Consider the following 26998-nt stretch of genomic DNA (forward strand, 5'->3'; position numbering starts at 1 on the left):
AGTAGTAATCATTTACCTACTTAAATAACATCAGCACTTGACAGTTAACTGAGGACCTTACTTTGTATTCTCTTCTTGGAATCATGAAGGGTTGTCCCAATGATTGTCCCAATTTACAAACGTGACCTACACAAGTTCATGATTAGTAAGTGACCCAGGCTACCACCCACTTCCTTTAATCACACTCAATTCTTTTCTTTCTTTTTTTCTTTTCCCCCAATTCTTTTCCATCTAAAGAACCACAGTTCCCTTTCACAGTCTGACATTCCCATTGAGCCACAACCCTCTTCTTCTCCCCTTTAAGTCACTAAGTCACTTGAGAGTGGTCTGTACCCCTTTCCCCACTTCCTGGTTTCTCATTCAACCTGAAATCCCGAGTTGGTGCCTGCTACTATGCTGGTGGACCCAGCTGGGATCCTGGCAGCTTCTCAATCCTTTCACTGTATGATATGACATTATGGATTATTTCTGCTGTCTGTGGCTCTTTCTTGGCTTTTGGGTCCTCGCCTGCTTCCTCCAACCTCTTCAGCAGAGTCTTTGTTTCCTCTTGAGTAATTCCTATTCCTGAGGTTTTTCCTTAAACACTGAGATTCCTCGGGACTCCAGCTTCCACTCACCTCCCTTTCCTTTGTTCTCCTTCCCCTTTCCTTCTTATTCCAGAGCAAACTTATCCGTTTCTCGCTGTTTCCTCTATAGGCAAATGAGTCTTTGGAAAAAAAAATAAAAACTATTGCAGATGTTTTCAAACACAAGCAAAAGTAGAGACAACAGTGTAATACATGCCCATGTGCCCCGGCTCAGCTGCAGCAATTACTTCGCATATCTTGTGTCTCTCTGTTTCCCATCCTGTAGTTAACACTTGCAAATTCCATTTCATATGGGCTTTTGAAAGTCACAACTGCCATGCCATTTTTATACCTATGCAAAATTAACAGTAATTATTTAATGTCATTAAGTAATGACATTGAACCCAGATTGAAACAAGAAATTGATGGTTTTTCTTTTCTTTACTTTTTTTTTTTTTTTGAGATGGGGTCTTGCTACGTTACCCAGCCTGGCCTCAAACTCCTGGATTCAAAATATCTTTCTGCCTCAGCCTCTTGGGATTGCATGTACATGGGTTTCCATTTCTAGTTCTGCCGGGCTCCATACCTGAATGTCTATCTGGCCTCTGACAGTTTCACTTGGAGACTAGAAAGTTGCCTCAGATTCTTTACATGTCTACCTTAATTTCCTTTGGCACACAGAGCTACTCTTTATCCCATGTTTCCTTTCTGTAAATAACACCTTGGTCCACCCAATTGCTCATACTAGAAACCCAAGGTCCATCCTTGATAGCTCCACCTCACTGACCTCCTGCACCCAACGCATTGCCAAATACAACTAATTCTATCTCCTAAATAGATTCTCAGTCTGCCTTTCCACTTGTGCCATTATCTTGATTTAACTCATCATTTTTCCCCTGGATTGCTGCAGGAGCCCCTGAAATGGTCACTATTTCTAGTCCTGCCCCCTCCAAATGTTCTCCTCCTTACTGCTGGGAATCTTACTAACATTTAGACTGCTCCTGTTTTTCCCTTTCTCAAAACTCTCCAGTGACTCCCCATTGTTTTCAGGACAAATTTCAACTCTTGAGGCCTTCAGAACCTAATGCTTCCTAGCCTCATTTTTCTTTCTCCTTCAGGCACACATTCCCCTGATGATCTTAGTTCTTTCTGACCGTGGGCCATACGTGTGTTGTCCTTCTGTCCAGAATGCTCCTTCATTTTCTCCCACTCTCCTTTCATCATTGGATGAGGTCTTGCTGGTCTTCCCATCTTTGCTTAACACTTTAGGGAAAGCTTGTCGCCCCCCAAACCTGAATGAGGAGCCCTCTCTCTGGATGACTAGGGCATCTGTAGGTATCTGGTTCTAACTCCTTTGGTAGCACGTATTCCACAGTTTTACAATAATGTGTTTATCTGCTGTCTGCTGTCTTATTTTTGGTGTTAGTCTTAGTCTCTAGAGTAGTGTCTGCTATGAGGCAAATGCACTCAATAAACATTAGTTGAGTGAATGAAATCTAAGCCCCGTGTTCTTTCCAGTATACCCCTGGCTTTCTTTGAACTGTATTTTAGGTCATAAGCAGTTGCTATGGCATCAAAGTATCCATTGTTGAAAACTCAAAAATTCAGTTTAAGTTTTCAGAAAATAGTTGAAAGTGACAATAATGTGGTATGGGGATAAAGAATATAGCACTGAGCTGGGGATATATATAGCTCAGTTGGTAGAGTGCTTGCCTCTCATGCACAAGGCCCTGGGTTCAATCCCCAGCACCACACACACAAAAAAATACAGCATCCATTCTCTGCATGCCAGGCAAGCACCCCATCACTGAGCTACACCCAAGCCCTCCTTCTCCTTCTCTTGAGGAGTTGTGAAGAGCTGTCTGCTGGACACTGTCTATTAGGCCACCTTGCTTAAGTGGGATGATGATAATGTACTAATATTAGCAGAACCATAAGAGAAGCAAGCACTGGGAGAAGCGCTCACGAAAAAGAAAAACAATCAGGGAAGCCTCTGAAAGAAACCTTTTAACAAACGATAGCAGCAGCAGTTTGCCTACGTCAGCTTTGGAAAACCAGCTTACAGAGACTCATGCGAGTCTCATTGATTTTGCCCAAAAAAACAATCAGTCGGGTTCAATTAGACACTGGCTTTCTTTTGATACAATTGTGTGGGACTTTGGACAGTAATGACAGTGGGGCAGGGGAGATTGCCTGGGAGGATGGCCGTTTGTGAAAGAACATTCCTATTGAGAGGCAGAAGCTCTGTCCTCAGAGACAAGATGGAGCCCGAGGCTCTGAGAGTGGGTATGGAGGGCTGGATTAAATGATCTTCCTGGGCTCCTCCTGAATCTTCCATAGTCCCTGGGTGGTTTCAGGATAGTGTCTGTTCGGCAGCCACAGATACCGCAGGATTGGCACATCTACTTGCAAGTCCAGCTTGGAACTAAGACACTTGTTTTATCTAGTTCACTGACAATTGAATAAGAATAGATGACTAGAAAATTGAAGAATAAGAATGGATGACCCCCATCTTCCTGTTTTGTGGGCCTCTGTGGTGGCTGCCCCCTGAGCCTAGCTGAGCAGGCAGATATGAGCACAGCAGAGAGACTTCTTCATAAAGCTGAATATTTAATCTCCAGGACTGTCTTTTAATCTGAAGTTACCCCTTTGGTTATTTTTTTCCTTTGGTGGAGTATGGTGAGAAGTGTATGTTTTCTTTTTTTTAAATCAGGGATTGAACTCAGGGGCACGTGACCACTGAGCCACATTCCAACCTTATTTTGTATTTTATTTAGAGACAGGTTCTCATTGAGTTGCTTAGTGCCTTGCCATTGCTGAGGCTGGCTTTGAACTCCGGATCCTCCTGTCTCAGCCTCCCAAGCCGCTGGGATTGCAGGTGCACCATCGCGCCCAGCAGAATATTGTTTTTATTTCAGCTTAGTACATGTTTGGAAAAAAATCAAAATAGGATTTGAGGACCTGAAGGAAGGCCACATTGAGAAACTCACATTCAGGCATGAAGACCTGAGGGTGAATAAAAACTGCCAGGTAAGTGGTGTAAGGGAAGAAGGTTCCAGGGAAGAAGGAAACACAGGTGTCAATACAATCAGGTGAGATGGGAACTGGAGTGTTCGAAAAAGAACAAAGGCCCTGGAGATTCAAGAAAGGAAGGTCCTAGTTGAGGCTTGGGAATCTTGAGGCCACACCAAGGGTTTTTCACTTTTTCCCAAGAGAAATAGGAAGCAATGTCAATGAAAGACAATTAAGAAACTCAGAAACCTCTTTACATATTTGAGCAGAATGAATTTGATCCAGGAAGTCCATTGTACTGTAGGACCGAGAGGGCCAGAGAGCCAGTGAGGGAACTTGATATTAGTGCCAGGAGTCTCCACTCCACTAACTAGAACCCAGCAGGACCCTTGTGGCAAATGGTGGGATATTGGAGTAGGGGGTCCTGGTGTTGAAACTGGAATCGCTAAAGGACAGATCCACTTTAATTTCCAAAGTTGCTGTCTGAAGCAGGTGTGGGCTGGGGGTGAAGTGGGGCTCCCCTCGTTCTCTTTTCTGCTGACCTGCTGATGCTTCCTATTAATAGAGGCTAACAGGAAGTGTCATTTAGACTCCTAGCCACAGCATTATGAAGCAGAGTGAAAAAAAGGGGGGTTTGGGACTAAGAGACACAGCAATAGAGAATGAGTTGGTAAAAGGTTTAAATGAAGGGAGGGATAAGAATTTCTGAATCGCAAAAGGACTCATATCATGTTAATGACAATTTCTCTTCTGGCATTCACAAAATCATCTCCATGTGTGGGTAGTGTTCTCCAGAGAATGCCCACTTGCTTAACTCAAAGCCTGTTGATCTTATGTCTTCTTTTCAGTGAGTTATACAGGAAGATCAGGGAGCATTGGGTACCATTTGTTAAATACCTGCAATGTACATTGCAGTGTCTCAGTGAATCCTCACAACAATGTTATTATTATTTCCATTTTATACTAAAGGTAGCTGAGGTAAAGGGAGGCACCCCCAGAGATGTCAGTGCTGATGTTTGATCCAGGGCTTTCTCACCCAAAACCTATGCTCTTTCATCATAGCCCAGAATCTGGGGGGATCTTTTCCACATAAACCTCCAGATGGAAGTTAATTCACAGATGTCCAATTTCTTAATTGTGAGAAGATTCCTGGTTGGAAACCTATTTTAGTGAGGAGGAAGCACAGTTTTCAGGATTTTTTTGTGTGTGTTTTGAACTTTATTTGACCAATAATACTTGAAATTTATGAAGAAAAAACTTTTTGACTGTAGGGCAAATGTTTTCATTTTATGAGTTAATCATATAATTCTCTTCCTGGCAGAGGAGAGCTAAGATTTATTTTCCCCTTCACTCTACTATTAGTATTGTATTTGTAATCAGTTTTTTTTTTTTTAAATCGGGGAGAGAATACACAGTTGGGTTAAGAGGTAGACCAGTGTGAAATGTTATGCAGATAATTTGAAGAGGCCACGTTGCCTGGAATGGGAAGGAATTCTTCTTGAGGGAGAGCTGAAATTCCTTATTAGTACTTATCTGACCCCTTTTTTTGAGTTCAATGGCAATGCAAAAGCTAATAGTGTTTGGAGATCATTTAAATCTAACGCAAATGCATGAAATACCATTATAACCTACCTACAGTTCAACTCAGAGGAAGAAATAACTGCACACACATTAGTCAGAGAATGCTATTTTGATATATATGTTTTGTAGAAGTAGGCTAGTTGGTTGGTGCTGACTGTTCGGTTTCTCAGAGGCTTAAGTGGAATGACCTGCCCTTTCTGTAGAAAACCTATTGAAAAAGAAACGGTTATCTAGACATACACCAAAGTTTCAGGCGATATAATAACAGTGGAGTTGTCTTGAATATGCATAATAATGGAGTGTTAACATAATATGAACAATATCAGCAGGCCTTGACCATTTTGTTCAAAAAATGTGTTGTCGTTTCTTCCAAATTAGGTTCCTGTACTAGTTCAACAATAGATGATTTAAAAAAAAAATTTATTAGAAGCCAAGGTCTTTGGCAGAACCAAGCATGCAGAGATACTCTGTATTAGGCACTGCACCCTGTTAGGGTCCTCTCACTTCCCATATCATAAACCATTTAAAAACACCACAAGTGGAGCTGGGGGTGTGACTCAAGCAGTAACACGCTCGCCTGGCTTGTGCGGGGCGCTGGGTTTGATCCTCAGTACCACATAAAAATAAAATAAAGATGTTGTGTCCGCCAAAAACTGAAAAATAAATATTAAAAAAAAATACCACAAGCTTTCTGTAACATTTGTACTTGAAAGACCTCTTGGCTCTGTAACAAACTGCAGGACAGTGGAGTTATCTCGAAAACAGTGCCACCCTGCTTGGAATTTGATTCCTTTTGTATTCCATATTATCTACCCAAGAAATTCTTGGGTGTGGTATACATTTCTGGAAGGTCTCCTAGGTTATGTAGATGACTGCTGAAGAGACAAACAAGGTGGAAAGCCATTACATTTATGTTGCTCTGTTTTTAATTCTTAGAAGTCACATGAGTTCTAGGTTAAATGCAACTACTCATGTCTTGCCATAAATGGAGAAGTGCTTCTGAATCTGTTGGCCTACTGCAGGGGAACCATTCTCACACCATTCTTAAAAATTATTCAGGATGCCCCAAAAGCTTTTCTTTCAGCCAATTATATCTATCAACATTTATTCTATTAGAAATTTTAAAATATATTTCATTTCACTAAAAATTATAGTAAGCATGCTGCATGTTAATCACATTTTTAAATGGCAAGTTACTAAGTGTATTTAATTTAACATTTTATCTTGAGATACTTGTAGATTCATATGTAGTTGCAAAACATGATACAGATTGATCATGCGTATCTTTTACTCAGTTTTCCTCAATGGTACAATCTTCCAAAACTGTGATACAATAACATCACAACCAGAATACTGGCATCGATACGGTCAAGATCCAGAACAGATCTATCACAACAAGGTTCCTTCTGTTGCCTTGTATGGTCATATCCCTTCTGCCTCCACCACCAAGCCCTGGCCACCACTGATCTGTCCTCCACTTCTATAGTTTTGTCATTTCAAGAATATGATGGAAGTGAAGTCACATAGTATGGAAGCATGGGATTGGCTTTCTTCACTCTTGTCACAGACCCATGTTGCTGTATGTGTGAAGGTTTGTTCCTTTTCATTGCTGAGCAGCATTCCACGGTGTGGATGTATCACAATATATTTGGCCATTTGCTCATTCAAGGTCCAATTTTTGACTATTACAAACATGGCGGCCATGAACAGAGCAGGTTTTTGAGTAACATAAGTTGTTTTTTTGTTTTAATTTCTTTGGGATAAATGCCCCAGAGTGTAACTGCTGGGTTATATGGTTGTTGGGTGTTTTTGTTTCGCAAGACCCTGCCAAACTGCTGTTCAGAGTGGTGAAATATTTTACATTCCCACCAGCAATGTATGAGTGACCTAGTTTCTCTGTATCTTCACCAGCATTTAGTGTTACCATTATTATTATTTGTGAATTGCCATTTTTTTCAGCTTTATAATTATGGTAAACTACACAAAACATAGCAAGTGTGCAGTTCAGTGGTGTTAAGTCCCTTCACGTTGTTGTCCATTTCCAGAGCGCTTTTCATCTCACACAATGGAGGCTCTGTACCCTTTAAACCCCAACTCGCCATTCCTCCTTTCCTCCAGCTCCTAGCAACCATGTTCTTTTTTTTTCTGTGAATATGACCATGGAGGTGTTTCATGTATCTGGAATCCACAGTATTTATCATTTTGTGACTTACAACATCTCCTCAAGTTTCCTCCATATTGTAACACGTGTCAGAATTTCTTTTTTAAGGATGAATAGTATTCCATTGTGATTATGTGCCTCATCTTGCTCATCCATTCATCTGCCAATGAAGACTTGGGTTGCTTCCACATTTTGGCTATGATGAATAATACTGCCATGAACATGGGTATACAAATATCTCTTCCAGACCCTGCTTTCGATTCTTTAGCGTATGTGCCCAGAAGGAAAATTGCGGAATCATTTGCAATTTCATATGAATTTAAGGTTTTCTCTTTCTGCGACAAAAAGCCATTGGGATTTTGATAGTGACTGCACTAAATTCATAGATAGTCTCGGGGAATATTGTCATCTGAACCATAGTAAGTCTTCTAATACATGAACATCTATTTAGGTCTTTTAAAAGGCTTTTTGTTGGGGCTGGGGTTGTGGCTCAGCAGTAAAGTACTGGCCTAGCACATGTGAGACGCTGGGTTTGATCCACATAAAAATAAATAAATAAAGGCATTGTGTCCAATTACACTAAAAAATATATATATTTTAAAAATAAAATAAAATGCTTTTTGTAATGTTTTGTAGTTTTCAGTGTAAGTCTTGTATCACATTGGTTAAATTTATTCCTAAGTATTTCATTCATTCATTCATTCTTTCTTTTTTTTTTCTTGGTACCAGGGATTGAATCTAGAGGTGCTTACCTGCTGAGCCACATCCTCATCTCTTTTTAATATTTTTATTTGGAGACAGGATCTCACTAAGTGGCTTAGGCCCTCCATAAGTTGCTGAGCCTGGCTTTGAACTTGCAATCCTCCTGCCTCAGCTTCTTGAGTTGCTGGGATTACAGGTGTGCGACACCACACCTGGCTTCATTCTTTTTTATGCTCTTATTAAAGAAATTGTTTTCTTTTTACTCTTGTGCTGTTCGTTGCTTGTTTATATAGCAACCTAAAGAATTTTTACAGGTTGATTTTGTATCATACAATATTGGTAAATTCATTTATTACCTCTAGTGTTTTCTCTGTGGATTTGTAAGGTTTTCTACATGTAAAGTCACGCCATCTGAGAATAGAGAGTTTTACTTCTTCGTTTACAATTTATATAACTTTTCCTTTTCCTTGCCTAATTACTCCATCTAGGGCTTTCAGTGGGAAAGCTTTCAGTCTATTTTGTCCTGATTGTGGGTGGAAAACTTTCAGTCTGATACTATGTTAGTTTTAGGTTTCTGTAAATGTCCTTTAACTGGTTGAGGAAGTCCTTTTCTATCAATAGTGTATTGATAGATGCAGAGTTAAAAGCGCTGATTTGAGATCTTTCTCTTTTTTTTCGTGTAGGCATAGTCAGCTGTGAATTTCCCTCTGAGCACTGCATTCACTGTAAGCCCCCCACCCCTTTGGTACTGGTGATTGAACCCAGGGGTGCTCTACCACTGAGCTCCATCCCCACCGCTTTTTATTTTATTTTGAGACAGGATCTCACTGCCTTCCCCAGGCTGGCCTTGAACTTTTGGTCCTCCTGCCTCAGCCTCCCTAGTAACTGGGATTCCACAGTACCACTCCCAGCTATCCCATGTGTTTTGATATTTTGTTATTTCATTTTCATTCATCTCAAAGTATTTCTAGTTACTCCTGTGATTTCTTCTTTGACCTCCTGGTTGTTTAACCTCTTACAATTTTAAAGGCGACAGTAATCTCCTTGGTATCATTCCTGATATTGATGACTTAAGTATTTTCTCTTTTTATCTTTCTCAATCTTGCTAAATGTTTATCCATTTTATTGATTTTTTTTCAATGAAGCAGCATTTGCTTTATTAATATTTTCTACTGCTTGTGTTTTCAACTTCTTTTATTTATTTCATTCTTCTATTTGAGTTGGATTTAATTTGCTCTTCTTTTCCTAGTTCCTTGAGGTGATTATTTAGATTATTGGTTTGACATCTTTCCTATTTTTTGATGTAAGCATTTAGCAGTATAAATGTCCCTTTTGTTATTATTTCAGCTAAGCCCCACACAATTGGACATGAACTTTCATACAGAAAAATACTTACGATACCAATTATATCACAAAATCTGCAGTAATTAGGCTAATGATCCCTAGTTTTCTCCACCACAGCCCCTCTCTTTTATTCATACTTCTCTTAAATACTGGTCCCTCGAATGTAGAATTCTGGATTGTTCCAGATATTGCAAAATAGACTTGGACTTTCTATTTATTATTTTTTATCCATTTACTCATTCATTAATTGAACAGAAATTACTGAGTTCCTACACCAGGAACTGTGCTGGTTAGGAATATACAGATGATTAAAGCAGATGTATTCATTATTCTAATGACTCTACCTGACAGAGATGTCAAATAATCGAATAATTTCAGGGGTGACCACTATCTCCCTATTACAGAAATGCTATTCCCATCAACAAAAAGGAGTTAAGATAGTTAAATCCCATGAGTTTGTTTTTTTTCCCCCCAACGATTCTGTCATTTTCTACCCTATTTCCAGAACTCTCCAGTGCTTTGATGTAGGGTGATCCTTTGGCGGTGTGCACTCTACAGGCTACACCAGTTGCTTAAAACTGTCTTCTTTCTGATTAGTGGAGGCTGTGGTCAAATATCTTGAACAGCATGGCTGGCTTGAACATTTCTGGTTTGATGATTGCAAACATCTCTGTCACTTCCCACTGATTCCTCTTTGGGGATACAATCTCTGCCCACAATAGAGTAACATCTTAGAATTGGATAGAATGACCAACTAGTGAGGAGTTCTTTTGTTAGTTAAGCTTTTTGATCCTCCCTAAAATCCTGGGTAGAAATAAGCCCCAATTGGCAGATGAGGAAATTGAGGCTCAGAGGCTAAGCAGCTTTCCCAGGTGGGAAAAATCAAGAACAGACACTGGTTTCTAGACTCCCACCAGGCCTTTACTTCTTGTCTCCATCTCGCTGCCTCCCCATAGCTGACCATTAAATATGTTTTAAAGAGGGCAAAGTCCAATTGCATAATAGATCTGCCTGTCTAAAACATGATGATTAGTGCTAATGGTCGGGTATTACCTGGCATGCATGTGTTAGGTTTACAGTAAAGAATGTCTACTTTTTATTAACTGTCCTTTTAGATATATTAGTGACTGTCACACCTGAATTATAACAAAGAAGCACTAGAGAAATTCAATGTGGGCGGCAAAATTCTTTGAAGAATAACTAGTTATAATTGGGGAGTCTGAACACATTTCAGAGTTGCACGTTTAATATGCAGTATGGTTAATTGCACTGTAATTACAGTATTTTAGAATGCCATGCTAAGTGTTTAATCCTTTTCAGGTTTGCCCTCCAATCAGTGGTCTGCCTTCATTTTTCCAGATTGATGAAGTCTGCCTGAGAGAAGGGGGTAGGTAACAAGATTGTGTCCATGTGTCTAATCAGCTGGGAAAGTTGTAAAATGAATCTTTCCTATCTGGAATTTATATTTAATCATAGTGATGCTCTCTTTATGAAAGAGGGCTGATTAGTTAGTTGTTGGAGTAGGAAAACAATAAGAGCGTTTATTTACGCAGATAAGTTATGCCGAAGTCATTATTTGGTCTGATTGAGCTGATGGGGATATTCACATTACCTCAGCACACAGACCCACTTAATCTTATTCATAATGTTAATTATATACTCCAAGAGTTACTGCTGTGCTCTTATTTACCGTGTTTACTATTAGAGTTTGTTTATCCATGTGGGATTTTATGGCTTCCCTCTCTTTCACTGGACTATGCCCCTTTTACAGAAATAAAATGCATTTCTACTCCTAGAAACCTAATCTTCTTTAGTTTATTCTCAGTGATTCTGATGACATCTAATAAAGGAAAGGAAACTTAGTTTAGTTGCACAGAGTTGGTTAAGACTGTACCATCAAGCTGAATTTTTAATAGTATTTTTTTGCCTTTGTGTATTTGCATATTCTTTTTCACTGTCTAGAGTTTTTCTCTCCCTGTATATCCCCTGAAAAGCTATTATCCATCTTTGAAATCCATTTCTTGGGGGAATAGTCCTTAATCGTACCAGAGAGAGTTAACCATTGCTTCCTTTCTCTCAGGGCTGTATCTGAACATCAATAAACAGTAGAATCACAGCCCTGGTATATTGTATTACAATTATCTTTTGTTAATTGTTTGCTTTCCTTGACAGACTGGTTTGTCTGTTGTAATCGTCTGTCTTATCAGCCAAGTCTAACAGTGCATAGTTCTCAGTGCTGATTGACAGTTTTTGAAAAATAATTTTCAAGATCTACTTTACGTACCATACACTCACTCTTTCAAAGTGTACAGGTAAGTGGTTTCTAATGTACTCCCAAAGTGGAAAACCATCACAACCACCCAATTTCAGAATATTTTAATCACCTCAGAAAGAAACCCCATTCCCATCAGCAGGAGTCATTCCTTATTCCTTATTCCCTCTTTCCCCAGCTCCTGGAAACAACTCCTCTGATTTCCATCCGTGTGGATTTTCCTATCTGGACATTTCATGTAAATGGAGTCATATGATGTTCCATGGCATATTTTCCAGGATATCCATGTCCTTGTATGCACAAGTACTTCGCTCCTGCCCAATGCTATTCCATTGTGTGGAAATATATCAGATTTTATTTATCTTCTTACCAATTGATGGGCATTTCAGTGGTTTTCACTTTTTGACTATTATGAATAAAACTTCTACAACATCCATGTACAAGTTCTTGTATGAACCTACACTGTCTATGATCTGGAGTATATTCCTGGCAGTGGAATTTCTGGGTCTTCTGGTAACTCTGTGCTGCACTTTTTGGGTCGTGGCCAAACACTTCCAAAATGGCTGAACTGCTGGGTGGTGCACCTGTGGTCCCTACTACTGGGGAGGCTGATGGGAGGATGAGTGGAGCCCAGGAGTTTGAGGCCAGCCTGGGCAGCATAATGAGACCCTATCAGAAAACAACCAACCAACCAAGAAAGAGTCAAACAAACAGAAATCTAGAATGCCTACACCATTTTATATTCCAAAGCTGGCAATGGATGATGCTTCAAATTTCTCTGTATTCTCCCCAACCCTTGTCATTGTTGTCCTACTGATTACAGCCATCTTAGTGGGTATGAAGGGGTATCCTTGATGTTTTTATCTGCATTTACCTAATGACTCATCATGTCAAACACCTTTCACGTACTTATTTGCCATTTTTTTTTTTTTGGCCTCAGCTTTTTTGACATTTTGCATGTGATGTGCCTAGGCATAGATTTTTTTTTTTTTAAGTATTTTTCCAGCTTGAATTTCTCTGTGATACTGGATCTACAGTTCAGTCCCTGATACTAATTTTGGAAAATTCTTTGCCTTCATTTCTTCAGATATTTCTCCTATTCCTTTCCCTCTTTCTTCTCCTTTTGGTGTTCAATTACATCATCCTGTTACACCATTTGTAATTATCCAGCTCTTCTTGGTTATCGTCTTCTTTTTTTTCCCCACTTTTGTTTCTTTCTGTTTTTTTTTTTTTTAAGTTTGGGAAGTTTCTGTTAACATATCTGCATAATCATTGATTCTTTCCTGTTGTGTCCAGACTATTCATGAGCCCATCTAAGGAATTCTTCATTTCTAAAATAATATTTTTATTTCAAACTTTTTTTTTTATTCTTTCTTGGAACTTCTATTGCTCTGCTTGCACATTTCATCTGTTCTTGCATGTTGCCTGCTTTTTTTCCATTTGGTCTCTTAGCATATCATGCTTATTTTAAATCTCCTGTTTGATGATCCCTAAATCTGAAACTGGTTGTGATGTTTACTATCTCTTTAAGCTGACTGTTTTTATCTTTTAGTATGCCTTGTAATTTTTTTCTTTCAAAGCTAGACAAGATATATTGGGTGAAAATAACTGAGGTCAATAGACCTTCAGTGTGAGGTTTTTCTGGCTAGAAGTCTGGTTATGTTTATTGTTTGCCCTAGCTCCATGTATCAGAAGGTAAGTTTTCCTTTGTTCTTGTCTCCCCTGTTGCTTATGAACTAAAGACCCCTTAAATCAGATCTGAGACGTGACATTCTTTCTACTGTAGTTCCCTCTATTACACAGGAGCCCTGTATAATGTAGAAGAGGTGGTGGGGTGTGGGAAGAGGGGACGTATTCTGCAGTCCTATGATTGGGCTTCAGTCTTTCTGAGAGCCTACACCCTTGGGCCACGACCTTGTAAATGTTTCTTAGTTTCCCTCTAGTTAGACAGACAGGAAGACTAGAGGGGAGTGGCGTTGGGTATCTTCCTTCCCCAAATCAGAGGCATGAAGAGGCTGGTTTTGTTTGGGTTTGGTTTGGTTTGGTTTTTTGGCACCACGTGGAAGGCTGGAGCAGGACAGAGTTGGGCAATTTCGTTGCCCTGGTCGGTCAGGCTCGATAAAACCTTAGTTGTTTGGACTTTGATAAAACACTTTCTTCTGAAGGCAGGCCTTGTTAAGGATGAAAGAATGCCCTGGACATATTTTAAAATGGCTATATTTCTGCTCTCCTTGGGGGGAGTACAAGGGGATTTTTCTTCCATATTCACTGTGAGAATCTTGTAGGGTTACTAATGGTAAAACTCACAAAAATGTGGGCCCCTCCCCGCCACACCTGGGTGGCCCTGAGGTTTTTGTTTTTTTTTGGTACCGTGGATTGAACTCAGGGGCACTCGACCACTGAGCCACATCCCAGCCCTATTTTGTATTTTATTTAGAGACAGGGTCTCACTGAGTTGCTTAGTGCCTCACTTTTGCTGAAGCTGCCTTTGAACTTTCTATCCTTCTGCCTTAGCCTCCTGAGCCCCTGGGATTACAGGTGTGTACCCCTGCACCTGGCCCACCCCGGGGTTTTTAAGCAACAAGCTTGAGCACACCGAGTCTCCACTGATCCATGCACTACCCTGTAAGTTTTCCAGTGGCAGCTGCTGTGTCTGACTTGTGCTCTAGGAAGTTGGGATTCTCTGTACCTACCTGTCTTTCACTAATTTGAGGGGTGAGAGTACTGTTTTACCCTAGTGGCCTCAGGTTTTGGACTTGTCTAGATTTTTTAGTTTGTTCATATTTTAATTTATTAGGACTAGTTAACAATTTCTAAGCTTCCTATATGCTGTATCCAAAGGTCTCTTCTTTTTTTGGGGTGGCTATTGGGGATTGAACTCAGGGGCACTCAACCACCAAGCCACATCCTGAGCCTTATTTTGTATTTTATTTAGAGATAGAGTCTCACTGAGTTGCTTAGTGCCTCACTTTTGCTGAGGCTGGCTTTGAACTCGCAATCCTCCTGTCTCAGCCTCCTGAGCCTCTGGGATTACAGGCATGTACCCCCGTGCCTGGTGATCTCTATCATTTTTAAAGAAGAGTTTTGCTGGATACAGAATTCTTGGTCGGCAATCTTTTATTAAGCACATTGACTATGTCTTCCCACTTGTCTGACCTCTTTGACTTTTGACAGTTTGATGTAACTAGGTGTGGATCTTTGAGTTCATCCTATCAGGAATTTATTGAGCTTCTTGAATATATAGACTTATATCCCTAAGCACACATGTAACCTTTTAGATTTTTAGGACTATATCAGAACTATTTTTTCCCTTTGTGGTGCTGGGGAACCAACCCGTGTGCTAGGAAAGCATGCTACCACCGAGCTACACCCCCAGTCCTTATTTCAAGGACCCCAAGTCATTATATCTGCCGCAGTCTGGCTGGCACAAATCACGAGCCACTGAAGCAGGAACAAACTTTATTTCTGAACTCCACCAGCACACTCCACACACGCTCCCCGGGAACTCTCCTCCAGGAACCAGCAACCGGAAATCCCTCCTCCGGAAATCCCTCCTCTGGCACTTCCCCAACCAATGGGAACTCTCTGGGAATCCCCGGGAGAACTCCAAAGCAGCTGGCCGAGGCAGATAGTATGGCTCACCTCTCAACCAATACTGTTGGCAAAATGCCAGGGGCCATTCCAACTCGGCTGTGGCTCTCAGCATATATCCAAGCACCTCTCATTCCCTAAGTGTTCCTTCCAAGTGTTTCATTTGGCTTATTGGTTAACCCAACTGTTTTTGTCACCTGAGTTTTTGCTGATTCTTTTCAATAAATGCTCTGTGATTGTTGGCAATGGGTGAACTCTGAGTTGGAGCAAATAAAGATAAGCCTTGTGAATGGGATTTTCTGGGCAACTGCCATACAGACCAAAGGGTAACAGTATCTGGAAAAGGGGTTGTGGAGGAACTCTAACCCCATTCTGCTTCCTCCAGAGGCCCCTATGATACTGTTTTCACTGTAGTTTTAGGACCACTGAGCTGCAGATCCTACGCCCGAGGAGTTGCGTGCTTCTGACATTGTCTTCACAAGACTCTTCCAGTGGTCTGGAGAGCCTTCTCTCGCCTGCTTGAAGTGGTGACCTTTAAGGAAAACTCATTGCACCAGTTGCAGAAGAGGAGGCAGAAGTTCGCAAACAATAAGATCACTGTAATGGCTGTTGGACAAGTCGATATGGCGTGTGCAATCAGCATTCTGGGAACTTCTCTGGCTGACGAACTTGCCCTGGTGGATGATTTAGAAGATAAGCTCAAAGGAGAAAAGATGGATCTGCAGCATGAAGCTTATTTCTTCAAACACCCAAAACTGTAGCAGATAAAGTTTAGTCAGTGACTGCCAATTCTAAGATGGTGGTAGTAACTGCAGGAGTCCGTCGGCAGGAGGGGGACAGTTGTCTCAGTCTTGTGCAGAGAAATGTCTTCAGATTCATTATTCCTCAGATCATCAAGTATAGTCTCTCAATGGCATCATAATTGTGGTTTCCAACCCAGTGGACATTCTTACACATGTTACCTGGAAACTAAGTGGATTACCCAACACTGTGTAGGGGGTGTAGTCTGGCTTCTGCTAGATTTTGCTATTTTATGGCCGAGAAACTTGGCATTCATCCTAGCAGCTGCCATGAATGGATTCTGGGAGAACATGGCGACTCAAGTGGGCTATGTGGAGTGGAATCAACGAGGCTGGTAGTCCTCTCCAGGAACTAAATCCAGAAATGGGAACAATGATAGTGAAAACTGGACGGAAGTGCGTAAAATGGTGGTTGAAAGTGCCTATGATGTCATCAAACTAAAAGGATACACCAACTGGGCTGTTGAGTGAAGTGTGGCTGACCTCATTGAAACCACATTTAAAAATCTATCCAGGATTCATCCAGTCTCAACCATGGTGACAGGGAGGTATGGCACTGAGAATGAAATCTTTCTGAGCCTTCCCTAAATCCTCAATGCTCAGGGATTAACCAGTATTATCAACCAGAAGCTAAAGGATGATGAGGTTGCTCAGCTCAAGAAAAGTGCACATACCCTGTGGGACATCCAGAAGGACCTAAAAGACCTGTGACTGCTGAGCTCCATGCAATAGAAATTGGAACACTGCAATGTGATTCACCCTGAGCCTTTATTCTCCATCCATGTACATGGGTTATTTGCTTCTTCTTTAATATGTGATATGGGCTACAGAATCAAAGCCCAAGCTTGCTTTAATGTGCTTTAAAAAAAAAGACTACTGGTATTTAATTAAGGCTACTATGGAGTTGGGGAGAGATGGATGAGAACAGATTGAGTTAAAATGCCATAGAATTTATAGTTTTTACCAAGATTCCATCATTTTTCTTTAATACATGCCCACTAGATTGATGCAAACTTTTGCTTATTTTCTAGATTTCTGAAAAAGTTGATTTTTTTTGCAATTCTTTTCAGTGTTTGCATTTAATTTTCTAGTGCATTATAATTATAGATAGTAATGGGGCTCATTTTGACATATTTGTCAATGCATATAACATAGTTTTCTCCCTTTCAATCCCCAGCTCTACCCTTCTCTCCTCCTCCTTCCCCACTTGATCCCCTTCCTCTACCATACGAGTTTTCCTTCTATTTATTTATTTTTTAATTGATGTGTTATAGTTATATAGAGTATTGGAACTCACTGTGGAACATTCAGACACACACCTAGTGGAATTTGCCCTCCTTCATTTCCCAGCTTTCCCCCTTTCCCTTCGCTCCCCCCTTCCCTTGTTTCCCTCCATCTACTCATTGCTGTTTTAAAAAGGAGAATTTCCAGGTTTTGTTACTCTTCCATATTGGCCAACGCCATTCCAGACTATTTTTAAATAATGAATTGAGAATTTGCAAATAAGGGCCTGGATTGTGGCTCAGTGATAAAGTGTTTGCCTATCATGCGTGAGGCACTGGGTTTGATCCCCAGCACCACATTTAAATAAATAAACAGACAAACAAACAAACAAATAAAATAAAACAAAGGTATTGTGTCCATCTACAACTAAAAAATATTAAAGAAAAGAATTTGCAAATAATACAAATTTCCATTTCTTATAGAAAGGCTTGGCAGTAATATTCCACCAAGATAGATTTTGTAAGTTTGGGAAGTTGTCAGAATATCCTGCTAATATTAATTAAGATGTGGATTGGTGTCTGATCTAAGCCCTTGCTCTCTCCTTTCCCCTCTCCATATATATAGTCTTATGTAACTTAGCTGAATTTTTAAATGACACGAATCACTCAGAAACATCCTTTATTTTTAGCGCTTTTTAAGATATAGGTGGACACAATGTCTTTATTTTATTTTTATGTGGTGCTGAGGATTGAACCCAGTGCCTCACACATGGTAGGCGAGCCCTCTACCTCTGAGCCACAACCCCAGCCCCTTTTTTTTAGCGCTTTAGTAAGACAAAATTGGAACTTTCATTAAAAAGATTATAAGCCAATGATGAGATTTCATTGTTTCTCCTTGCTGGGTTTTACATTGAAATATTCTGACTGTCCTTTCACTTCTTCTTTCTTTTTTTTTTAACTTTTTTTTTTTAGTTGTCAATGGACCTTTATTTTATTTATTGATCTGTGGTACTGAGAATTGAACCCAGTGCCTCCTGCAGGCTCGGCGAGCTCTCCACCACTGAGCCACAACCCCAGCCCCCGTCCTTTTCACTTCTTCATGGTGTTTTGGCACACTGTGCTCAACTTTTCCAAGAGGTTTTCAGAGACATGTTTTTCAATTCTGATGTTTCCACTCTGTTAGGTCAGAAAAATTCCAAGCCATAATGAATGCTTTTGACCCTGTTGTTTGGGTCCTTATAGGTTCCCAATTAAATTGCTTCTTTGACTTCAAATTGATATAGAATAGTCAGCATAGATTTCAAGAATGGATTCTCTACATCATATATTTATGGCAGTTTTGAGAATGATATCTTACATGGAATGTCTTATTCAGACACAAATTGCATCATTATCATCAAAGTTGTTTATAATCTATTTTATTCAGTTTTAAGGTCTCTTGTTTTCAATATCTGTAAGGTTCTTATGTAGTTGAGTAGACAAGTAGTGTACGTACATATAGTTGAATGCCATGTAGCTTTAAAAATAAGGCAAATGTAACTGATTAGAACTAATAAAAATAAGTTTAAATAATAAAAAAATATTTAAAAAGGCAAGTTAATGTGGCAATATGAAAAGACCTCGAAAATATATTATAAAGTGAAAAAGCAGAGTGTAGAATAGTGCAAATGAGCCATGTTTATAAAATATGTATATAGAAGTATGTATTAACATTTCCAGAAGAATATCTATGAAACACAGTAACAGTCATGCTTGGGTAGAGTGTATGGGTTGGGGAAGAGCCAAAGACTCACTTTATTAATATACTTGGACCCAAAAGAGCAAACATTACCTTTATAGTTTTCAAAAACTATTTTAAAAATCAATTTTCAACGTGGCATGCAATCTACAGACTAATAAAATAGTTCTGGAGCAGCTAAGCTGACCCTGAAAAATCACTTAATGTTTGCAGCATTAAAACGTATGCAAATTTCCACTTTGTTTCTCATTCTTCTCCATATTATACAATTTTCATTGTGTTTTCCTTTCCTCTACAAAGCCCCTCTCTATTTTATCAAGTTATACTCACCTGTGTGAAGTTACAGATCAGATCAGTAACTTCATACTTACCAGTGTGAAGTTACAGACCAGTGCAGTAAGTACATTCACATCTTAGTATAATTGTCTCTGTGGATCTCCAGAACCTTTTCATCTTCCTAAACTGAAACTCAGTACCCAGTAAACAATGAAGCTCCATTTTTAGGAGATGGAAATTTGTCTGAAAATCAAGTGAAATAAATGAGAAAAAATGCATGGAAAAATAAGAATGGATTTATCATGTCCATCTAAAATACTGCTTTCAATGATCTTTCAATACTACTTAAAACACTGCTTTCAATGACCTGTGCTTATTAGGAAGGTTTTCAACTCCATACAGGTTAAGTAATTATGTTTATCAATGCCACATTATTTGGTAGAGTAAAAAAGAGGAGTTGTGCAAGAGCTATTGATCATGAACATAAAGAAAAGGCATCCCCGAGGGAGCCTTATCTGGGAATGTTTTGCACCAGATTGGATGGTTGTCATGATAAAAGGAGGCATTTACTTTTCTCTCTAGAGAAGTCAATGAGTGTACTGAATGGTTATCAAATGTAATTACTGAAAGATGGCTAATGTTGCTGTGGGACTTTCTGTATTAGGATAAAGGCCAGTGGAAGGAACATCTCAGACTTATCACCAGGGAATGTATCCTTGGCTCTGGGGAGTAGCCTGAGTTCTATTCTATCACAGGCAATAAGATGTACCCCATAATGAGGGGGTGGAGTTCCTCAGCATGAGAGTTGCCTGATTACATAGGAAATGCTACTTTTGAGCAGTTGTTTTGAACATCAAATGGCCTTTTGGTTTTGAAGCCAGTGAGCTACCAATCTTGGCAAAGATGGCTTGTAAATGTAAAAAAAAAAAAAAGGCAAAAATGTGCTGTGAAAAACCAAAATGCAGTTTTGCTTTCCTTCTCTCCCTCCTCACGACTTCCTCCTCCTCCTCCTCCTCCCTTTCTCCACCAGCACAGATACACCCAAAGACCTGAAATCAACTGACTTGCTTAGGACAGAAAAGCTGGGTATTAGCTTTTGATTTTCCCTTGCACATGAGAACATGTCATTTAATCTTTGTGGATCTTATTTTCCACTTCTGTAAAAATGAGAAAGTTGGACCAGATGATACTTTAGGTTCTTTCAGTGTTATCATTTGGTTAGTTCTATCAGAAAAAGGATTTGGAAATTTAAAATTAGATGATTTGTCATATTGGTTATTTTAGAGAATGAATCACCCCATGTTTGAATTTTTGCAAAGAATAATGTAGTCTTCCATCTGTATAATCTGTGCAATAATACTAATGATAATAAAGATCTGCTCATGTAATTGGCTAGTGGTAGACCTGTGGGATGAGAGCCACTCTAATTTATCTCTAGAAAACTAAGAAAATCACAAGTGCTTTTAGTTCTCAAGTGCTTATCTGAGAAAGTAATCTGATTTTTCATGACAGTGAGTTTTAAGCCAGGGAACCTCTCCTCTTCCCTGGACTCCAAGTCTATGAGTATTCTCATATGAAATAATGTCTGTCACTCAAACAGTTGGGATACAGAAAAGAAGTACATGTTGTAGGGTTGAGCCCTGGGCTAAAAATAAGCTTTTGGACTCCCAGGTATTACATGCTGATTCATTAAGAGTATCACTTATTTACTGACTTTATTTTTCTTTTAATATTCAAGATCAATTTTAATAAAAAAAAAAAACGGGTAGCTACTAATTTTGAGAAGTCAAATAAAAAAACAGTCACTTTCTGTTTCAATGTCTCTGGCATCTCAATAGTTGAACTTAAGTTAGGAAAATATATTGATGAAGTCATACTTAGCTATAATGCTGGACTGAATTTTATATTTAAAAAAAAATGGGTGAGCCAGGTATAGTGGCATATGCCTGTAGTCCCAGCTACTCAGGAAGCTGAGGCAGGAGGATCCCTTGAGTCCACTTAAAAAAAATTATCTTGGCTACTTTAGTTCCTTTATATTTACACATTGTCTCATTCTTAAAGAAAGGGGGACAGTAAAACACCATGTTGTCCCTGAGTGCTTCTTTTCTGTTCTCTATGCTGAGCCAAATTAAGAGAACAATGAGGGCAAGCCTGGGTCAGAAAGTCCAAGGTCCAGATTACCTTCAAGGGCACTGGCTTTCTGTCATGCACACTGGGAATCAGGGCAAGTTAGTGTTATCTGTAGAAAGCTACTTTCTTGCATGTATGCCAGGACAGTTGCTCCTTGGATGCTGGTTAGACAACCTAACTAAGCAAGCTAATGATGATGATGTCACTGCTTCTGCAGCCCAACTTGGAACTGAGAGCTCTGTGAAAAGGATTATGTGTCACTTATACTGGGGATTGAAACTGTGGCCCTGAGCCTGCTAGGCAAGTGCTCTACCACTAAATTATATCCTCAGCCCCTTTGTGTTAAGCAAAGATCTGTCTGTCTATCTTTATGCCAGTTCCACGCTGTCTTTATTATTGTAGCTTAAGTCTTCAATTCCTTTTATATAAGTGAACCAAATTTATTCTTGTTTTTCAAGAGTTCTTTGGTTATTCTATGTCCTTTCTTTGCCATAAATTTTAGAATTGACTTTACATTTTCTACAAAAAACACTTACTGGAATTTTAATTGGAATCACATTAAGTGCATAGACGAATGTAGTATTTTAACCATATTGTCTTCTAGTCCATGAGCATGGTATAACATTTTATTTATGTCTTTGACTTTTCAGCAATTTAAAAAAAATTTTTAGTGTATAGATCTCACATAACATTTTTGGTAAAGCTAAATGATTTCATTATTTTCAGTGTTATTAAAATTGGAATAATTTTAAAGTTTGACTCTCTGCTAATTGTAATTACATAGACATATAAATTATTTATATGTGATCTGAATCATATTGATTTTTATTTTTTGCCATTAATATGGTGGATGCCAATTGACTTTTAACTTCTTATTCTGGAATAATTTTAGATTTATAGAAAACTTGTGAAGATAGTACAAGTATACCTAGAATTCCTATGTACCCTTTACCTAGCCCATGAGGTAAATGATCATTGTATTGGTCAAAACTAAGAGATTAACATGGGCACAAATCCTCTTAAATGTAACTCTATTAGGATTTTACCAGTGTGTCCACTAATGCCCCTTTTCTGTTCCAGGGTCTGCTCCAGGATACCACATCACTTGGTCATGCCTCTTTCCTCTCCTCTGATCTATGACAGTCTTTCCATGTTTTCTACAATCTAGTAGTTTTCAAGAGTACCGGTCATGAAGTTTGTAAAATGTCCCTCAATTTGTGCTTCCTTCACATTTTTTTCTTAATAGATTGAGGTTATTGGTTTAGGAAAAACACCAAGAAAGGGAATACCTTTCTTATCACGTCATGTCAGTGGGCACAAGCTGTCAACACGACATATCACTGTGACTTAACCTTGATCACTCCATTCAAGTGCTGTTTGCTAAGTTTCTCCATTTTAAAGTTACTATTTTTCCTTTTCCATTTCTTCTCTTTGGCAGCAAGTCTCTAAGTCTAGCCTACATATAAAGGAAGGAGATTAAATTCTGCCTCATGGAGGGGGACTATTTACATATATTAGTTGGAATTCTTTCTTCCTCATTATAATTATGAGGAATTATACATAATGATTTGACTTCTATCAATATGGACAATATACTCCCTGCTCATGTTGTATCATCTTATATCTCTCCTGCTCCAGCCTCAGAATTATCCATTTCCCTGAGGAGTTCTGGCTCCCTTTCTTACATAATCGCATTTAGAAATCAAGATCTGGTTTAGGGTTGTGCTCATGGCTACTGGTATAACTCTGTCTAGGCCTTCTCAGTGGATGAAGAGAGGAGATAGCAATGTGCATTAACCCATGCACACACACACATCCTCATCTACTTACCTATTTGTCTACTATTAAAAGAAACATGAATTCACACTGATATCTTTGATTGTACTCCAGCATCACAACATTCATTTTAGACTTCCTTTCTTCCGTATTGATATGGTTCTGATAGCAATGTTTGCTTTGGAAACAGAAATTCACTTTTGCATGATTTCATCTCTGAGGAATGCTAAATCAATAGAAGAAACTACACCCAGTGTAATTAGGCTGAAGTAGAATACAAAAAACCCTGTGTCACACTCATATTTCAATAGCTACCTTAGTCATCACGTGTCTTCAACAAAGTTATCTTTTGTTGCTCTTTTGCATTTGTGAGGGAGCATATACATCACACCTCCTATACCCCAAACACATCTAAGTGTCCTGGTTCAAAAACACCAAGCAATGAATGCAAAGGGAAAGCCATATGTATTGTGGAGAAGATTGGAATAATAAAGCATTTTTGAAAGAAATAAAAGGACAAATAATATCTCTCATTCAACAAGCATAAAAGGATCCACATGTGGACCATCAGAGATGATACTATGAAAATAAAAATAATCTACAATGGCATAACCTCAAGGACTTGACGTCAATAAGAACAAGGTCTAAAGAATTAGAAGAAATGAAAGATTGTTGAGTTTATGAATTCAGCACAAACAGAAAAAAAACAGAAGCATCTTTTCTCACAATCACAAAGCAAGCAGGATATCTGAAATTGCCACATCCTGCAGAAGTGGTTCCTTTTGGTGCTGATAGTGGCTGGGTTAGTGGTTGCAAATATGACCACAATTTCCAAAACCTTCAGCTGGTAGTTCAGAGTTCAGCAGGGAAAAGCAAGCCCAGCTAAGAAAGCAGCAAAAGAAGTTCTAATGGTGGTATAGAAGTTAATTGGAGAAGGCTCTATATTGTATTGGTATTCTAATTTGGTTATAAATGCTTTCCTTGAAAGACCTACGAATCAAATTCAGAAAAAAAAAAGCCTCAGGAAATAACACTGTGAAAGACTGTGATGTTGGAGTCCAAACATCAAACTGTGGACAAGGAGTTACACCAAACCACAGACAGTGTTAGCACTTTCCCAGTGGATTTCAGACAACCCTTCCCCCACCACTTCACAATGACTCCAAAGATGCAGCCTTCAGGATGCCCATGCTCATGAACACTGGGTGTTTTTCAAGCCAAATGCCCAATTAATTGTAGCATTATGCATTTCTTAATCATTTAACCTGTGTAAAATGATGCTACTGATTTTATTAGGTTCTCTATATTTTATTTATTTGTGGTTGGAGAAGCATTTAAGTGCTGTGTTTCTAATCTCATTTCCCCCATGACATCTATGGCTTTTATTGTGCAGTTCTGCACAGCATGATGATTTTTAAGAATGCATAAGACATGCTGCAGCAGAACTGTCTAACTTATCTGACAGTGAGAAACCCACGGCCCATCATCTATGGTTTATTGACTTATTTATTCAACTCTACTATACCTGTAGAGAAGTTCCAGAATTGCAAATCCATACTCCAGTGTGAGGCAAATTTATCAACTTGTGTTTATGGACAGTTTCTTTTCTCTTTAGATTTACAGTATTCAGTGAAAATACTGTTATCTTAGATTACTCAGGTAAGGTTGTTTTTATTGTTCCTCTTTAGTGAAGTAATGTCATGCATTAGTAATACTGTCTTTGGGGTCTGGATTATTCAACTTAACAAAATGTATTTAACATCTATCCACATTGCTGTGTGACTAAGTAGCTCATTTTTTTTTTTAAAGAGAGAGAGAGAGAGAGAGAGAGAGAGAGAGAGAGGAGAGAGAGGGAGAGAGAATTTTTTAATATTTTTCAGTTTTCAGAGGACACATCTTTATTTTTATATGGTGCTGAGGATCAAACCCAGCGCCCCGCACATGCCAGGCGAGCACGTTACCGCTTGAGCCACATCCCCAGCCTGCTCATTTTTTTTTAATCGATGTATATATATTCCATTTTGTGGATGTACTATAGTCTGTTTATTCATTCACCTGTTGAGGGACTTCTTGGTCATTTCCAGTTATTAGTGATTATGAATCAAACATTTACAAAAAATTATATATATGTTTATCTATGAACATAAGTTGTTGTTCATTTGGATAAATCTGGGGTGTGAGATTGCTGGATTGTATGCTAAATGTTTGTTTGTTTGTTTATTTATTTATTTAAACCAAGGAATTAACCCAGGAGTGCTTGAGCACTGAGCTATATCCCTAGCCCTTTTTAATTTTTATTTTGAGATAGGGTCTCACTAAGTTGCTTAGTATTTTAGTCAGTTTTTTTGCTGCTGTGACTAAAAGACCTAATGAGGACAGTTTTAGAGGAGGAAAGGTTTATTCAGGGGCTCACCATTTTAGAGGTCTCAGTCTATAGACAGAGGGCTCCATTCCTCGGGCTCCAGGTGAGGCTGAACATGGTGGCAGAAGAATGTGGCGGAGAGAAGTGACTCACATGATGATCAGGAAACAGAGAGAGACTAAGCTCAGTTCACTCAATATATACCCCAAAGGCATGCTCCCAATGACCCACTTCTTCCAGCCTTCTCCTACTTGCCTTCAGTTACCACTCAGTTAATCCCTATCAGGGAATGAATTCACTGATTGGGTTAAGGCTCTCATAACCCAATCATTTCTCCTCCAAACGGTCTTGCATTGTCTCACACATAAGCTTTTGAGGGACATCTCACATCAAAAGCATAACACTTAGGGTCTTACTAAATTGCTGGGGTTGGCTGCCGCAGTCCGGCTGCAGCAAAATAACCGGGGGGGGGGGGGGGGGGGTGGTGACGAGCAACTTGTGTACATTGATACAGCAGGAGTGGGAGCCGTTTATTGTAGGACAGGAGGGGTATATATACATTCCACACAGCTTATCTTAATTAACATAAACTAGATACAGCAGTCAACCAATAAGGAATCTCCACACTTAATGGCTCCCTGGCGTTACTTCACAAACCACTCCCTCTGGCAAAATGCCAGGCGCCATCTTGACTTGTTTACAGACCTTAACATTTCCCCCTTTTGTTTAATTTAAATAACGACCATAGTGGTTTTTACACAAACACCATAAATAATCTGCTAGAAGCAGAAGGGGAGGATACAAAATGCCACAATACCAAGCCAATTGATGGCTCCTGCAAGAAGCCCTTGGAAAAATTATACCAGCAATGACACCTTTAGCAAAGATACCGAGTTACAATTTGTTGTAGATTACAGTTTGTTGTCTCAGTCCAGGTAAAGCAGTGTCTCAATAGATTAACTCACAGTCCAGGTAAATCACAGTCCAGGTAAGTTCTGCAGGCAGCTAGCTCAAATCACAGTCCAGGTAAGTTCTGCAGGCAGCTAGCTTGATCGGAAGTCTCGTCCGGTTCTCAGCAACACTGGAAATTCTTCCACCCTCGTTTTCACCGACACTGGGACGAAGGCAGGAACTCTGGCAATGATGCTAAAGAAAATCCTGTAGTATTCCAGCAGGCACTAAGAAAACAACCTTCTGAACAATTTAATACATTATCTCAAGGTTTTTTTTACATTAGAAATAGGCCTTAATGGTGCTCATTACTCATTAGCTTCCAGGTGTGGGAGAACCATTGTAGTTACTGGCCTTAGAAACGATCAAACTTCAGGGAAGCAGGCTGTCTTCCGCCTGCAGCGTCCAGGGCAGCCCCAGATGGCCCTGGGGAGAGTCCGGGAAGTGTTCCGGACTCAAACTGCCACTGGGCACAGGGAGCAAGAGCCTGCGAGACTGTGCCTCCGGGTCAGG

At 39.4% G+C, this 26998-nt stretch overlaps 1 pseudogene; it reads left to right on the forward strand.

The window, feature by feature from the left end:
* The first annotated feature begins 15474 nt into the window (after positions 1 to 15474).
* LOC114088535 (L-lactate dehydrogenase B chain-like) lies at positions 15475 to 16744 on the forward strand (annotated as a pseudogene).
* The last annotated feature ends 10254 nt before the right edge of the window (positions 16745 to 26998 follow it).

The sequence above is a fragment of the Marmota flaviventris genome, chromosome 4 (assembly GCF_047511675.1).
Source record: "Marmota flaviventris isolate mMarFla1 chromosome 4, mMarFla1.hap1, whole genome shotgun sequence".
In the NCBI taxonomy this organism is placed as follows: domain Eukaryota; kingdom Metazoa; phylum Chordata; class Mammalia; order Rodentia; family Sciuridae; genus Marmota; species Marmota flaviventris.